Genomic DNA, 18,641 nt, shown 5'->3' with positions numbered 1-18,641 from the left:
GTGAAGTTTATGAATTTGGATAACTACATGTTTTTTAGGTTTAACCCGAAGACACTATTGTAGAGAGTCACAGGTGGAATCAAAATGCAAAGTTCTTTCTGATTTCTGGTTCACTGCTTTCCCCACTGGAATGCATTATTTTTCTGTGTGGCATTGAAATTAATTGTCAATTCCCAGTTACAACCTGGTTAGGTTAAAATAGGGTTGGTATTTTGTAGAAAATTTGTAAAAATGATTTGAATAAGTTTTCATGTAAATAGTATTGGTCTCTTGGTAACACTGGGAATCTGTTGTATTACATGACTATCCTAAACTGAATGGGAACAAACTTAAAAGTATTCATGTTTTTCTCTTTTATTTTTAAAGATTTTATTCATTTATTTATGAGAGAGAGAGAGAGAGAGAGAGCGCAGAGGCAGAGGGAGAAGCAGGCTCCCCGATGAACAGGGAGCCCGATGCGGCTTGATCCCAGGACCCCGGGATCATGACCTGAGCTGAAGGCAGATGTTTAACTGACTGAGCCACCCAAGTGCGCTGTTTTTCTTTTAAAATTGATTTTTATTTTATTTTGTGTTTTCTTAGTTTTAAGTGTACATGTAATGATTGAACAATTCTATACATTGTTATTCTTTGTGTTCTTGATCCCCTTTAACTATTTCACACATTCCCTCACCCACCTCCCTCTTGTAATCACCAGTTTGTTCTATTTATTTTTCTTATTCATTTGTTTTGTTTTTAAATTTCACTTATGAATGAAATCATATGGTATTTCTCTTTCTCTGATTTATTTCACTTGGCATAATACTCTTTAGTTCTATCCTGCAAAAGGCAAGATTTCATTCTTTTTTATGGCTGAGTATATAACACTGCACGTACATATGTGTGTATGTGTGCATATATATGTGTATACACATGCACACCTCACTTCTTTTTCCATTCATATATGTGGGCCTTTGGGTTGCTTCCATATCTTGGCTATTGTAAATAATGCTGCAGTAAACTTAGGGGCGCATCTATCTTTTCAAATTAGAGTTTTCGTTATCTTTGGATAAATACCCAGTCGTGGAATTACTGGATCATATGGTAATTCTATTTTTATTTTTTTTTGAGGAATCTCCATACTGTTTTCCACAGTGGCTGTACCAATTAGCATTCCCACCAATAGTGCATGAGGGTTCCTTTTTCTCCACATCCTCACCAACACGTGTTCTTGTCTTTTTGAATTTAGCCATTCTGACAGGTTTAAGGTGATATCTCATTGTGGTTTTGATTTGCATTTCCCTGATGATGAGTGATGTTGAGCATCTTTTCATGTGTCTGTTAGCCATCTGGATGTCTTCTTTGGAGAAATGTCTATTCAGATCCCCTGCTCATTTTAATTGGTTTGTTCTTTTTCATGTTGAGTTGTAAAGGTTCTTCGTATTTTTTGGATATTAACCCCTTATTGGATGTATGATTTGCAAATATCTTCTCCCATTTTGTAGGTTGCCTTTTGTTTTGTTGATGGGTTCCTTCACTGTGCAAGGTATTTTATTTGGTATAGTCTTAATAGTTTAATTTTGCTTTCCCCTCCTTTGAGGAGATATATTTAGAAAAAATGTTGCTATGGCTGATGTCAGAAAAATTACTGCCTATGTTTTCTTCTAGGATTTTTTGGTTTCAGATCTCACATTTAGGTCTTTAATCCATTTTGAGTTTATTTTTTTGTATATGGTATAAGACAATGGTTCAGTTTCACTCTTTTGCATGTTGCTGTCCAGTTTTCCCAGCACCATTTGTTGAAGAGACTGTCTTTCCCCATTGCTTATTTTTGCCTCCTTTGTCATAGATTAATTAACCATATAAAGGTGGGTTTATGTCTGAGCTCTCTATTCCATTCCATTGATCTTTGTGTCTATCTTTGTGCCAGTATCATATTGTTTTGATTACTAGAGCTTTGAAATATATCTTGAAATCTGGCATTGTGATACTTTCAGCTTTGTTATTCTCAAGATTGCTTTGACTATTTGGGCTCCTTTGTAGTTCCATACAGATCTTAGGATTATTTGTTTCCATTTTGTGAAAAACGTTGGTGGTGTTTTGATGGAATTGCATCAAATCTGTAGATTGCTTTGGATAATATGGATGTTTAACAATATTGATTCTTCCATTCCATGAGTGTGGGATATCTTTCCATTTGTTTGTGTCATCTTCAATTTCTGTCATAAATGTTTTATAGTTTTTGAACTACAGATCTTTAACCTCATGGGCTAAGTCTATTCTTAGGTGTTTTATTACTTTTGATGCAATTGTAAATGGGATTGTTTTTTAAATTTCTTTTTGCTACTTCATTATTAGTGTATAGAATTACAATAGATTTCTGCATATTAATTTTGTATCCTGTGACTTTACTAAATTCATTCATCAATTCTAGTTGTTTGGTAGAGTCTTTAGGGTTTTCCATGTATATAGTATTATGTCATTTGCACATAGTGAAGGTTTTACCTCTTCCTTACCAATTTGAATGCTTTTTTCTTTTTCTTATCTGATTGCTGTGGGTATGTCTTCCAGTACTATGTTGAACAAAAGTGGTGAGGGTGGGCATCCTTGTCTTGTTCCTAATTTTGGTGGAAAATCTCTTAGTTTTTCACCCCTGAATATAATGTTAGCTATGGATTTTTCATATATGGACTTTACTGTGTTGAGGCACAGTCCCTCTGAAACTTACTTTGTTGGGGGTTTTTTATCATGAATGGATATTGTACTTTGTTAAGTGTGTTTTCTGCATTTATTGAGGTGAGGGAATTTTATCTTTTCTCTTTTTTAATGTGATGTATCATGTTGATTGATTTGTGAATATGGAACCCAACCTTTGCATCCCAGGAATAAATCCCATTTGATCTTGGTAATTTAAAAAAATGTATTTTTTGCTAATATTTTATTGAGGACCTTTGCCTGTGTGTTCATTAGAGACACTGGCCTATAGTTCTCTTTTTAAAATAGTATCTTTATCTGGTTTTGGTGTCAGAGTAACGTTGGCCTCATAAAATGAATTTGGAAGCTCTCTGTTCTCTTCCATTTTTTTTTGGAAGAGTTTGAGGAAGATAGGGAAGATAGGTATTGATTAACTCTTCTTTAAATGTCTGGTAGAATTCACCAGTGAAACCATCTGGTTCTGGACATTTGCTTGTTGGAAGTTTTTGGATTACTGATTAAATTTCTTTGCTAGTAATCATCTGTTCAAATTTTCCATTTCTTCCTGATTCCATTTTGGAAGGTTATGTGTTTCTAGAAATTCATTCACTTCTAGGTTGTCCAATTTGTTGGAATATAATTTCTCACAGTATTATTTTATAATCCCTTGTATTTCTGTCATTTGGTTGTTATCTATCCTCCTTCATTTCTGATTTTATTTATTTGGGTCCTCATCCTTTTTTTTTCTTATGAGTCTGGCTAAAGTTTTATCAAGTTTGTTTATCTTTTCAAAGAACCAACTCTTGATTTCATTGATTTGTTCTACTATTTTGTTTAGTTTCTATTTCATTTACTTCTGCTCTAATCTTTATTATTTCCTTTCTTCTGCTGGCCTTGGACTTTGTTCTTTATCAGCTCCTTTAGGTGTAAGGTTAGGTTGTTTATTTGAGTTTTTTCTTATTTCTTGAGGTAGGCCTATAATTTTCTCTCTTAGAACAGCTTTGCTACATCCTAAAGATTTTGGACTGTTGTACTTTCATTTTCATTTGTCTCCATGTATTTTTTCAATTTCTTCTTTGATTTCTTGGTTGAGCCATTCATTGCTTATTAGTTTATTATTTAGCTTCCATGTATTTGTGTTCCATCCAGTTTTTTTTTTATTGGATTGGTTTCTAGTTTCATACTGTTATGGTCAGAAAAGATGCATGATATGAATTTGATTTTTCTGAATTTGTTGAGACTTGTCTTGTGTCCTAATATGTGGTACATTCTGAAGAATGTTCCATATGAACTTGAAAAGAATGTATATTTCACTGCTTTTCCATGGGATGTTCTGAATATATATATATATTAGGTTCATCTAGTCCAATGTGTAATTGAAAGCCACTATTTCCTTACTGATTTTCTGTCTGGGTTATCTATTCATTGATGTAAATAGGGTATCAAATCCCCTATTACTGTTGTATTATTGTTAATTTCTTTCTCTGTGTCTGTTAATAGTTGTTTGAAATTATTCAAATAAAGATGATGCAATTACAGATGTTGGGCATAAAAATGTCAGACTGCAAGAAAACAAAACAAAACAAAAGGCCACAATTGTTCTTCACTCTTCTCTGGATATATGCCCTTTACAATATGACTATGCTGCCTTGTGACTCACTTTGGCTAATAGAATGCAGCATACATGACAGTGTATCAAATCTGAGCCTAGGCCTCAAGAATCCTTGAGTATTTCTCAAGCAACTTCCAAGTTTTGGCCTTAATAGGCCTTGAAAACCTGTTCTGATACCATGAAAATAAGCCAGTATAAGCCTGCTGAGGGGTGAGACACCATGGATAGCAGAGACAAGTAGCCTCAACTGAGACTATCTTAGACCAACCCAGCAAATGACCACAGATGCACGTGAGAGGCCAATAAAGATCAGAAGAGTCACGGGCTGAGCCCAGTCCAAATGACTGAACTGAAGAATTATTGTTTTAAGTCAGTACATTTTGTATGTTTTTTTTTTAATACAGCTAACTGATAACGATTACTCAGCTAACCATTTGTTGTGATAGCCTAACTGATCCAAGTTAGAAAGTCCTTTCTAGTGAATTAATTTAAAAATCTATCTTGAGACAAAGCAGGACATTATTTCAGGATGGATGTGTCTGTGGTCTAACTAGCATTTCAGTTGGAAAATTATAGATTTGTTTATTTAAGTTGTGGGTTCTATTTTAGCTTCAAAGGTCATCCCTGGTAGTCCTCTCTTAGAGCCATGGAAACAGGAGAATTTTTGTTTTATATGGGCTTTGTACATAAGACTATGTTTCAAGCGTGTGGTGGAAATGAAAGTGGACCAGAAATTATAGAACCTAAAGGTTTTCTTGACCTCGGCACTGATACCCTGGGGTTGTGTCTTGCAGGCAATGCTGGTGACTGAAAATGAGGGTGATGTTAGGGTTCTCTCCTTGTGTTAGAATGAAGTGAGGGAAGTGAAGGAAATGGCCATCTGGATGTGAGGATGGATAGTTAACAACAGCATCACATGACAACACTTTGTCTTCAAGGTAAGAAGTCTAAGTTCTGTTGATTACATCTTCCAAGGATATCAGTAGTTGTACTGATAAAAAGTAGGAATGCTACACTTGCAGAGACTATAGCTTCTAAATAAGAAATCCAGGGAACTGTGCAAATTCCAGTCTTTCTTTGTAAACTCAGCTATTTCTCATGTCTTGTGCCATTTATTGCCACTGCATAGGAAAAAATCTCCCCTTTAAAAGGATATTCCTCAGCCATTAGAAATGACAAATACCCACCATTTGCTTCAATGTGGATGGAACTGGAGGGTATTATGCTGAGTGAAAGGAGTCAATCAGAGAAGGACAAACATTATATGTTCTCATTCATTTGGGGAATATAAATAATAGTGAAAGGGAATAGAAGGGAAGGGAGAAGAAATGGGTAGGAAATATCAGAAAGGGAGACGGAACGTAAAGACTCCTAACTCTGGGAAACGAACTAGGGGTGGTGGAAGGGGAGGAGGGCGGGGGGTGGGGGTGAATGGGTGACGGGCACTGAGGGGGGCACTTGACGGGATGAGCACTGGGTGTTATCTGTATGTTGGCAAATTGAACACCAATAAAAAATAAATTTATTATTAAAAAAAAAAGGATATCAAGACTGAGCTTCTGAGTATCTGGCATTTTGAGAAAAAAAAAAAAAAAAAAAAAAGACCAAATGCAATCACCTGGTAGTTTTAAGTAGCAGCTTTAAATACCATGCTGAGATATACTAAAATTACAGAGATGAACAATGTATCTATTTAGCTTTTATGAAGATCTATTTAGCACAATGCAGTGTGGAAATGAAACCACAAGGTGGCAAAAGAATGATTCTAATCTCCAAGGCTTTTTCCGTCCCCCCCTCTAAATTAAATGATGTACCCTGTATGAGCTAATTAACCCTGTCATTAATTCAATGCAAGGGTTAATTAGTTAAAGCCAGGCATAATAGTTACGATTTCCAAAAATATTTTAACCTTTTAATAATCTCCATTTCCTTTGTATCCAGGGAACACCAAGGAATGAGAATTTGGCTTGCCACGAACAAATCCACATTTCTTTTTGGTTTAAGAACTAGAATCTAAGATTAAAGTCGATTACAGTGAGTAGACGCAGAGCACCAATATGTTAAGATCCCTCTGAAATTAAAATGAATTTAATTGGTAAAGCTGTAAAAAAAAAAAATAAATAAAAAAAAAATGAATTTAATTGTCTTACGTTTCAGCCCCAAATTCTTATATAGGGAGAGAAGATCAAAGAAAAGGGAGCATTATTTTCTAGAAGGAATTTGGAAAAAGAAGATTTGCAAGTTAGGTTTAACGTCCCATTTCAAATGAGTGCTGAGGTAGGTCAGGTTAACATGTGAAGAGGGAGAACAGGAAAGGGATGATGGATGGAAAGCAGGTTGAACTAATTGTTCTGTAAGCAACAACTCTAGCTTTTCATATGTTATCTTTTTAAATCTTCTTCAAGAACCTATGAGATGAGGAGCATTATAACCATCCCCACTTTATAGTAGAAGACATGGAGTCTTCGGGTGGTTAACTAACCAAAGATTACCTGGCTAGTATGTAGAACCCAGTAAGTCTGGGTTCAAAGTTCATGCTTTTAGCTCTTCTACTCTACCAACCCTGAACATATGCTAAAATTAGCAGTGTGGCCTCAGGTTTTGTACTTTTATAAGATAATATGTTTCATACTTTGCATAGTATATAATAAACAATACACTGACACAATCTAATAAATAGTATATACCATACACAGGGTACACTTGACTGTGGTTTTATTAAAATAAGTTTTTGATGTAGTTGACTTCTTTTTACAAGGGAATAGACAAAGAGCTCAAATACAAGGGAGAAAGAACAAATTAAAAACCAGGGAATCTGAGTTATTGCTGGTCCATTTAACAAAATTTCCCCAGGAGTATGCCTTTGTTTTTTGAAATTGAAGCAGTGCTACATCTTAATAGTTGACCAGCTGTTTTGTGCACCCCAGAAACAAACTGGGAAGCTTTCCTAAGTATAAGGCTTTCCAATTGGCTTCTGCATGTATGTATAAATATGTGAATGTGTGTTTCTGAATGAAGTTGGTCATACTGAGAAGGAAAAGGAAGTCAACCTTCCTGTATCAAATAATTATTTCTATGAGATAGGAACAAAGGATTTCACCTCCCCCTCCCCAACTGTTACTAGGGGGTACTTGTGGATCTTAGTAGGTTGGATGGTCTTAGTCAATCTTGGCTGAATAAATATATTCAGTTTCTCTGACTGAAGATGGTAAACTGTGACTGTACTACAAATTTAAATGAGAAATTTATATTTAAAAAGCCACAAAACTAAAAAAGAGTGAATACAATGTAAATAGTTAAACTCTCAAATTATTCTTTCTGCAAGTTGGCAGCATTTATAATTTTGGAGTATTAAAGCTTAAAGCTAGCTTAAGGCTTTTGGGACACTACAGACAGAGGGAGAGAGATAGAGAGATAGAAAGATGGAGCAAGAGACTGATGAGGAAGGACACCTGGGTGGCTCAGCAGTTTAGTGCCTGCATTCAGCCCAGGGCCTGATCCTAGAGTCCGGGGATTGAGTCTCACGTTGGGCTCCCTGCATGGAACCTGCTTCTCCTCTGCCTTTGTCTCTGCCTGTGTCTCTGCCTCTCTCTCTCTCTCTCTCTTTCTTTCTCTCTCTAATAAATAAATAAAATCTTAAAAAAAAAAAAGAGAGACTGATGAGGAATTTGCCATCCTCAAGCAAAAATTACACCTGCCCTAGTGCTGATGCCATCTGCATGTACCATCTTCTATTCCTTCTCATTATTTTAGTCTCTCCCTCATATTTCATAAGGACTTGACCACCTGCTGATTGTCTTCTCGCTTTGCTGCCATTGACCACTCAATGCCCACTGGACAATTCAGCCAATACCTAGCCTAGTGGTACCTCTACCCCGAGACATCTGCCTTTACCCACACTTGTGATATCGTCATCATCTGGAATGCTCTGGGATGAATCTCTGTCCTAACCTCTGGATAGCTCACTTCCTATTTGCAGTTTACCTTTTCTCTCTTCTCATTGTGATCTCTAGTCTCTGCCATCCATGTTTTCCTAAGTCTAGATTTTAGGGTTATTTTCCTACTAAAAGTCCCCTCCCTTTTTTTTTAGAGGCAGATATATATATATATATGACTTTATTTATTTATTTATTTATTTATTTATTTATTTATTATTTATTCATGAGAGACACACAGAGAGAGGCAGAGACACAGGCAGAGGGAGAAGCAGGCTCCATGCAGGGAGCCCGATGTGGGACTTGATCCTGGGACTTTGGGATCATGCCCTGGGCCACCCAGCACTGAAACTGCTGAGCCACCCAGGCGTCCCTATATTTTTAATCTAAAGACTGGGCATACAAGAAGCATTTTACATAAATTCCTAAGGGATGTAAATCCCTTGTACAATGCCTTTTAGTTTCATACCAGTACTTTCTTCTCTTATTTTCTTACCAAACTGCAAATCTCATTTTGCAGGACTTGGGATCCGTGTAAGTAAATTCCTCATTCTGCATTCATTTCTAAATTCTCAGCACTTTTTCTTTAATCCTTCTTCAGATTCTGTGATCTTCTATTTCATCCAGAACAGTTTTTTTTGTTTGTTTGTTTGTTTTTTTTAAGCCCAAATGTTGCAGATTAGAAGCCTGAGGCTCAGTGAAACTTGTTCATGGTTCCCTGGCTAGATGTTGGTAGAGCCAAGTCAGGTTTTCTGAATTCGGTGACTTTTTTTCCTTAGAGTTTTTAAATAATCTAAGAAAAATTCTATATATATCTTATGCATTTTAATAACTTCTTTTCTGAAATTAAATTTTATCGTTGTGATTTTTGATAATAGAAAAATGACCAGATTATTAGCTATAATCAAGGAAAGTTCTGTGAGCATACATATTACACCAGCAGGTGGCACTCTGCACTTGTATTTTGTTTAAACAACTCAATTTCTGACTAATGATAGGGGTTTTTCACAAACTACCAAACAACTTTGTGCAGGAAATTTCAATCCTTGGTTTTATGGCACATCAGGAGGTCTCCAATGATCTTGAAATGTGCCACAAAAATCTTATAAAATTATTAGAATTTTCTATAACTTAAGTAAAAACAGATTTTAATGGTTTTAGGAAGGAGAGGAAGTAGCAACTTAGATAAATGATAGATTTATGAAGAACTAGAAGAATGCCCTTGCCCATCTAAACTATCTCCCTTATCGATTTGCATTTGTGTTCTAAATTAACATTATTCTCCCCTCTTCCTTACAGGTAAGGCTTTGAAGAACCCGTGCTGTGAAGGTGTTATCTGGATAGGCTAGACCATTACGTCACTCATACTTGTCAATACCACCACGACAGGAATTAGATTAATTTTAGTCATTTAATCACCCAGTAGTGATTTGAGTGCAAAGGACAGAGGCCAGAAAATCAGATGGAGGAAAGGATTAGTGAAGATAGATAGCTTGCAGTGAGGGTGTTTAGTGCCCTGATGATAATTTGTTCAGTTTTACACATTTTCTTGTCTCTTTTTTTTTCTTTCTTCTCTCTACTCCCCTTCCCCTCCTTTCCTCCTTCCCTCCTGGAAAGGAATCGCTGATCCCTTCACACTGCTTTAACAACGTGAAGGAATCCGTGTTGACAAGTATATACTTCAGAGGTAGCTTGGCTTGAGCCATTTTGTAACTACTTTCCTCTTACCTGCCTAAGATGGCTGGTTGCCAGGTGAGAGGACTCCAGGAGCAAGAGCCCAAGGGGTGAGCCACCAGAAGTGGGAGCTAAGGGGGTGGTAGGGGGAGCTGCACTGGGGCAGATCTCTAACATCAAGGAACTCCATTCCACCCCAACTCTCTAAAAAAGTATATTCACATGCACTCTACAGGAGAGCCGGCATTTGGACACTGGCCACCCAGAGGGCATCCGTGTCTTAGACACAGCAGCATCTGAAAATGGAAAGACACCACTTTTCTCTAATTTCTTTCCCTTGTTCAAAAAACCTAGGAGCTGAAAACAGAAGAGAAGGAGTGGAGGACGTAAAGAAAAGACAGAAAAAAATATATATAGGAGATGAAAAAAAAGCTTAGAAAAAGAAAAAAAAAAGAGAGAGAAAAGTATGACCATTTAATACTTATATGCCATTGAGAGCAAGTGAAAAAATATGACAAAGAATAAAAATATTTTAAAATCTCTGTAATAGTGCCACCAGAGAGGCTAGCTGGGCTGCGGCTAAATGCCAACGACTCAGTGACTGAATATTGAACACATTTATCTCATCCATTCATTTATTTACTCAACAGATATCTGCTGAGCTCCTAGTAAGTGCCAGCTACTGGAGACATGATGGAAATAAAAACCAGATGTGATCCTTATTATAAAAAACTTACTATTTAGTGGAAGCTACAGATACTAATCATATAACAATGACCATAAACTAGAAGGTATTTTGAGGGGAGAAACGTGATTCTTCAAGGCTACATAAGAAAGCAATCTCACCTAAAATCTCCATTTAGTATATTCTGGGGGGAGGGGATCATGTAATTATTTTATGTATTGATTCTAAAATATAGAAATGAGAGGGGATGCTGTATTGAGATCAAAGGTAAGTACACTGTCTCAAAGTCCCTCTCTCCCTCCTTCCCTCCCTTCCTTCCTTCCAGTTGGTGCTTCACCTCACCAGGTATTCTCTCCATGGTTGGCCTTGAACAAAACATCCCTTGGAAGTGGTAACTGGCTTCCTGAGTGAACAGAGGGGCTGATTTGCAAGCAGTGCTCCATGTGGAGTAAACAAACAAAAATGGAAGCCTGGCACATCAGCTTGCCCTGCTTTCTCTCTTCCAGGGACTTCTCTTGAGGAGTAGCTCATTCTTAAAGTCTTTCCAGAGAAGATCCCATAGGGACCCCTGTGTTGATTTATTTAAACGAGGAGGCCATTAGACTGGGGTGGTTCTAATACCTTAGCAACCAACCAAAACAAACCAAAACCAAAGCCTGGAATGCCTCCTGGTTAAGATGGACTCTTAACAATTTTAATATGCTTCAGGCCTTCTGCAATAAATATTTTTTTTAATTTTTATTTATTTATGATAGTCACACAGAGAGAGGGAGAGAGAGGCAGAGACACAGGCAGAGGGAGAAGCAGGCTCCATGCACCGGGAGCCCGACGTGGGATTCGATCCCGGGTCTCCAGGATCGCGCCCTGGGCCAAAGGCAGGTGCCAAACTGCTGCGCCACCCAGGGATCCCTGCAATAAATATTTTTTAACAAGTACCCAACAACTTGCTGGCTGACTACAAAGTAAAGGTCATACAGCAGGGCATTCGTGTGTCACATCACATCCTTCCTCACTTCTTTTCCTTTTTTCCCTTACCCTAGGCCTTGGCCCTCCAGCCTCTAACCAAAGTATTACCATCTCGATTCTTGCCAAGGCTCTACTTTCTAGAGGCTAGGCTAAGATAAGGTGCTATTGGTGATAATCATGTGAGTAGTTTTAGAAGTCTCTAGGGATTAGCAGATCATCAAAGGGAGAGTTTGGAGTTAGTTTCTTTCCCACCTAGGCTTGTGAGCACCTGAGCACAAGCATTTGTGTTCGTATTCAAAAGTCTGAATTTTCTGTCTCTAGCAGAGTCCTGGCACTCAGTAGGGACTCAGCAGATGCTATAGCTGATTTAAACTAAAGGACTGAAATATCTAAGAGTCATTTATGTATATTCTGTGTGAAGAAAACCTTAGATTTACTCAAAATACAAATTGATAAGTAAAGTTAGTCAAAGAGAGATTACTTGCATCATTAAATAGCATCTTCAGAGAATTGTATAAAATAAGGAAAACCTCTAATAAAAAAAACTAAATAAAATTTAGTTTGTCAGAAAATTGGTTTATACAAAACATATCCAGGATTATGTTCGTTTCTAAAAGAAGCAAACCAGTACGTATACCTACCTGCTAGTGTCATTTGTAATCAAAGATCATTTGTGACAATATTGAAACGTTCTATAAAATGTGGACATTTCTTAACATATGACAGAATTTCTAAACAGATTTTGAAAATATTCACAGAAGTATGCATGGTTAAAATGACTGTTCAAAAACTTAGATATTTTAAAAATGACCTGCCCTCTATAACACATGGCTTAATAACAAATATTTGTATTTTTGTCCACTAATGTGAAGTGCTTCTGATTTTCCACATTTCTGTCTTTCAAAGTGTAACCATTTAAGTTAGGGTCTCGAGGCTTCTATCCACAGGCAGAGGGAGGCTCAGCGTTGAGTTCCTATGTCCGCAAGGTGGGACAAACTCAGCTCCAATACCAGGCTCATCTGCTTTCAAAGACTGGCTTTCAGGTTTTAAACTGTAACTTAACTATTGTTCAGTCCCCTTCTTCATACCCTCCTGATAGGCTCACTGTATGGATGAAAAGGGATAAAGTATGCAAAAGTGCTTTGCAAAGTGTAAAGGGCTAGTTAAATGTGGATATTATTATTATTACTCAGGAAGAACACTTAGCTCATTGCTTAGTAATGGTGAGGCAAACAGTGTCACTAAATAAGACAATATAATGGGCTTAAGAGGCTCTAATTCAGTTTCTCCTCTTTATTCAAGCACACAATTGCATTCTAACACTTCACAGACAGCCTGAAATGGGCCCTGTGGAGGCTGATAAGGAAAATTAGAACAAGGAGCTATTTGCTCCCTCATTTTAATAACTGAGTCAAGGAGCAGACACTTCAATACAAAAAAAAGAAGGAACACTTTCTCTTACTCAGTCCTCAGAAAGATAATGACTCCAATACAAAGCAGGCCTTCTGCAATAAAGGATGAGGTAGTGCTCGAGGAGAGTTTTCCCTGCGTTTGAAGAAGGAGAAAGACATCACCATCAAAACAAAGTGCCTTACACGTGTAAAATCAGACTTAGATTTCGTCACCATTCACGGAGGATGGTCATTTTCACAGACTTTTTTTTTTTTTTTTTTTAAATAACTGAGGTTAAATGAGCCCTTAGTTATAGATGTCTGCTGGGTATCAATGCCTTTCAAATGAATTCACCTTTATTTGTATATTGGAAAGGAAGAAAAGTTTTTCTTGATCCTCATAGAGTGTCTGACTGGGTCTGAAAATTAAACTGACAAAGATTAATAGGAGAAAAGCACATAAATTTATATAAGTTCTATGTGACATGGGAGCCCTCATTAAGGAAATGAAGACCTGAAGACACACATTTGAATATTTTATGCTGGTTTGATTAAGACTGGGCAGTCGTGTAGAAATGCAGTAGGTCAGAGTCTGAGGTAAGGTAGTAAGTGGTGGGAAATTGAGCAAGTTCTGTTGCTTGGATTCCTCTTGGCGACCCTTTGTCTTTGGACATAGGCATGTTCCTTTCTTTCCAATATGGGATGGGGCCTCCCACATGAGGATATTATGACCTGTTTTAGGGGAGAAGGTGGTGGGGGGATCAAAGTGATCTCCTCGCTTCTGCTGTTTTCTCAAACTCCTTTGGCTTAAAATATTCAATATGCCAAGGTACCATATTTTGGAGTAGTGTGTCCCAAATCTCATCAATATACATTTACTTGCTTTCATCATAATTCCTAGAGATAGATATAAAACTTCAATTGGATGTTAGTTGGGGAGAATGCAAAATCTGTTCCTTGTTTACGCAACACAAGAGAAGGCCTCTATGAATGTACACACAGGAGTGCGTGTGTACTTGGGAGGCGTGTACATTTCTCTGCTAATGCTAAAACTCAGTGACTGATGATCTGAGATGTTTGAAATAAAATATAAAGCACTGTAAGAGAACTTTTGAGACCAACGTCAATATCTAGCATACAGTGCCTAGAATATAACATGTACACTGGAATTATTTGTGGAAAAATGAGTGGCATCTATATTCTATAATGACAAGAAAAAAAGGTTTGTGGTAATCCTTAGTTCCCAAACTTACAATGTTCTGTTTTACATGTTTTGCTTGGGGAGGTGATGGCTGTTCTTATGTCTCAGTGTTTTTAGTGATAGTATCTCCTCCTTTGCCATTTAGCCTCAAACCGTAAGCTAATATAGAATTTTAAAGTCCAAGGGCTGGGTGCTGGAAAACCTTGGAAACAATTGGTTATAATGTATGCCAGGGATTCTTTTCCTTTTTATGCAGAGTGAGTGTGTGCACACATGATTTGAGTCCCCATGGCTGAAACTCAGTGCAGCTGTGGTCCCTCGTTATATGCCAGGCTTTCATTTGGATTCTGGTTTGATCCTTTCCTGGCTGTGTAATTAGGGGCAAGTTATGTAAGCTTCCTGGGCCCGTTGAAACATTTGCTAATATAATACCTTTCTGATAAAATTGTTGTGAAAATTTAGACAGGTCATGTATATAGAGCACTTCTATTTTTGTTTAATACTAAGTGGTGGTCAGTCTTACCCAGTGTTTCAAGGTGAGGGTAATGCATAGCTGCTTTTGTGCCAACAAGTGACTATTTTTAAAGGCCTGTCCATTCCCTGCCTATTCACTGAGAGTGATTCTAGCATAGTGTCCTTTGCTGACAAGGATGGAATCGTTTCTGGAAGGATAGCAGGATTAATAGCAGGCACTATAACTTCATACTGGCAAGCAGTCAAATCGAGACTTTTCCTCTGAATTCTTAGGGCATTTTGTACTTAAAATTAATTTCTTGGGGCATATTGAAGAATCTGATTTTTATCAACCAACTTTCCAGAATTTTTATGCTGCTGTTTCATTGTGTATTAAAATTTAGTTTTCTTTCTTTTTTTTTTTTTAATTAAAGAAAGTTACTATAGCTAATTCTAGAAGTAGAGATGTGAATAGAAAAAAACCTAAAAGGCCCTGTAATATCCCAGCCTGGAGACATTGGATTATATTTTTCATATTTCTCCTTGTATCTCTAAATATACTGATAAAATGTGATTAAAATATACATCTTATTTTGTGACATTTTGGGTCAACTATATAATGACTAAATTTCCATCAATAAATGCTACAGTGAGCCGTCACCAATCTACGTCAACAACGATCTTTCAGTGGTTCAACACTATTCTATAAGCTTTACATGTAGTAAGTAACATCCTCCTTAGAACAACCTATTTATAATAGTGTTCCTATTATACCTATTTTACAGATGAGAAAACTAAGGAATGAGAGACCTACTTATCTTAGGTTGTTCAACAAGTGTGTGGCAGAACCAGGATTTGAACACAACCGTTTCCCTACTAAATTCTCTTTTCTTTTCTCCTTCAAAATAATCTCAAAACTTTATTCTCTCTCTTCAAACCACCACTGCTCTAAGGATTCCTCAGCACCTTTCTACATGTTTGGTAACAGGTTTCCCATGTCTCCCTTCAAGGGGAGGAGTTATGCCACCCAACATGTGCCACTTTGGCATGTGGGTTATGCCATTAGGCAATCAAGGCCAAGTTGACTCAAGAATGAGTTTTACCTCTTTCTGAACTGACTAAAGGAATTTAGATATGGGACCTAGTCCAGAAGGACTGCTATTACCAGAGATAACTTTTTATCTGAAAAAAGTTTTACTGGGATGGCAGGGCAAACACTTGATTATCAAATATTTGGGCTTCTTATCTTGCTCTGAATTGCCCTCCTCTTTGAAGCCTAGGCCTCTCTGTCCCCATTCCTTAGCTCAGGATGGCATATAAGCCTCAATTCCTCAACTGCCTTTGGGTCTCATATTTTTATGGCCTCCTGTATATACAAAATTAAATTTTTTTCTCCCATTAATCTGTCCTTTGTCAATTTAACTGACAGTGAACCAAGAAGGGAAGAACGGAAAATTTTTCTTTCTTTCTTTCTTTTTTTTTTTTAATTTTTCTTTCTGTACCCTTCCGCTGCTTATGCACAGCATGTCACTAAGATGCCTCTGCCATCAACTGCTCCTCTTGGCACAGCTTTCTTCTGCTAGTTTCTGCTATTGCTCCCTCACCCCAGGCCTCTCCCTTCAGGCTGCATCTTGCAGCAAGATTTCACTGAGTATCATGGATTAATATGAAGGAAGTCCTGCACAAGGGCTCATTTAAACTGGCTGCTATATGCTACAGCTACTCTTTAACTCAGGGTCCTCTAGGGGGCCTCCAGGCCCTCTCTCCTGCGCATCTCCAGGCCCTCTCTCCTGTGCATCTCCAGGGACAAGAGTCATCTTCAAGAATTTCCGGTCTTTGAGCTCAGATATTTGTCTCAGTCCAAGCTAAGTTACTAATTCTCATTGTCTGCCCTAAGTGGCCTCTGTCCAGCATGGCTGAAGAGGAAATAGCTGCTTCATTTAGGGAAGACTATTCCCACCCACGAGGGTGTGAAAGTCACGTTAGGAAAATTATATTAGAACGTATTACCAAACATCAGCAAATGTGGGGTTATTCAGTCCTACTTAACACTGCATAAAGGACATCAAAAGTCCAGCTTAGCTTTATTTTCTCTTGCATTAAAGCTTATTTCGACATGTGCTTTCTGCAGTCCTGCGGTCCTTCCCTCCATCACTTGGAAGCAACTGTTCAACACGTATCCTTTCAAGATCAGGTCGCAATTTGCAGCACATGAGCTACACATACATAGATAAGACATAAGCTATTCATCGGCAAATATTTTCCTTCATTTTCTTTCCTCCTTTTGTAAACACAATCAAGAGATAGAAACAGCTGCGGTTTAACCATTAACAACAACAAAATTTACTTCGAAGTAAAAAAAGAATCTGAATTCAGGTGATGTCACAGCGTCACAGCTTTCTTCAGGGCTATTCAGTGGATCCTTTCCTTAAATTTGTGTAACTAAAGATCATATGCAACAGTTCTTAAAAACAAATGTAACTGAATGCTAAGTTGGATTCATCCTTTTTTTTTTTTTACTTTGCCAAGTATGTTTTTTTAAATTTAAATTCAATTAGCCAATATATAAGTACATCATTAGTTTCAGATGTAGTGTTCAAAAATTCATCAGTTGCTCCTAACACCCAGTGCTCATCACATCACGTCCCCTCCTTAATGCCCATCACCCAGTTATACCCCACCCCCATAAATTGAATTTATGTAGGCAGAACATTGTTGTATCTTATTTTACTGGGGACGCTGGGTGGCTCAGTTGGTTGAGCATCTGACTCATGGTTTTGGTTCAGGTCGTAATCTCAGGGTTTGGGGATTGAGCCTTGCACTGGGCTCCAGCCTCACATTGGGCTCCCCTCTCATCTGGGAGTCTGCTTGGGATTCTCTGTCTCCCTCTTCCTCTGTCCCTCCCCGGGCTCATGATCTCTGTCACTCTCTCTCTCTTTAAAATAAATAAATAAATAAAATATTTTAAAAAGTTCGTTTTCCTAGGATCTATTATCAAAGTATTTCTAAAAAATACAAAAAAAGCTAATAATAGCAAAACAAAATGTGGAATAGCAAAACAAAAACAACCCCCCCAAAACAACAATAAAATAGCCTACCTTCCCATTTCACTAAGTAAACTTAGATATAATTAAAAATTATAATATATTATAGATATAATTTAAAATAGTTAAAAATAATATCTTTTAACAACACTTTTAATGATTACATAATATCGTGTTGTATAGATGATCCACATTTATCAAACCATTTAGCTATTGTACATTTATGTTATTTGTAATTCTCCCATTGTTTTAACACAGTATAGTAGGTAATCTCCAAATATTACATAGACAAGCATACAGTGATTATCTTCAAATGGCAGATTTGGGTGATTTTTATTTTATTTGCTTAGTTTTATAAGTGAATTCTACAAGACATCTAAGGAAGAAATAATAATAATTCTACTCAAACTCATGCAGAAAATTGAAAAGGAGACAGTGCTTTCCAATTCATTCTATGAACTTGTCAAAACTAGGTACCAGAAGACAAGGACATTACAGTGCTCACTTCGGCAGCACATATACTAAAATTGGAAGGCATACAGAGAAGATTAGCATGGCCCCTGTGCAAGAATGACACGCAAATTTGTGAAGTGTTCCATATTTTTATGAATAAATAAACAAAATCTTTAAAATAAAAGACAAGGGCATTACAAGAAAACTACAGGCTAATATCCTCATTAGCATAGGTAAAAAATTCTAAACAAAAGCAGATTAAGTCCAAAAATATAAGCGTATACATTAGGATCAAGTGTATTTATCCCAGGAACACAAGGTTGATTTAACATTCTAAATCAATCAATTAAATTACCATATTAACAAACTTGAAAAGAAAATCAATATGATCATCTCAATAGATGCAGGAAAAATATTTGATAAAATGTGACATCTACTGCTAATAAAAGTACACAGCAAAACAGGAATAAAGGGAATTCCTTAACCCAATAAAGGGCATCTATGAGAAACCTACACCTAACATCAAATGTAATGGTAAACACTTTCTCCCTAAG

General features: G+C 37.0%; 1 non-coding gene across 1 annotated transcript; it reads left to right on the top strand.

Annotated features, from left to right (window-relative positions):
* The first annotated feature begins 18,131 nt into the window (after window positions 1-18,131).
* On the top strand, window positions 18,132-18,239 carry LOC144283869 (U6 spliceosomal RNA). The gene has a single exon (XR_013352376.1). It is a non-coding gene; the product is annotated as a U6 spliceosomal RNA (small nuclear RNA).
* The last annotated feature ends 402 nt before the right edge of the window (window positions 18,240-18,641 follow it).

This window comes from Canis aureus, chromosome 14 (assembly GCF_053574225.1).
Source record: "Canis aureus isolate CA01 chromosome 14, VMU_Caureus_v.1.0, whole genome shotgun sequence".
NCBI lineage: Eukaryota > Metazoa > Chordata > Mammalia > Carnivora > Canidae > Canis > Canis aureus.
This window is presented reverse-complemented; position numbering and strand designations above follow the sequence as displayed.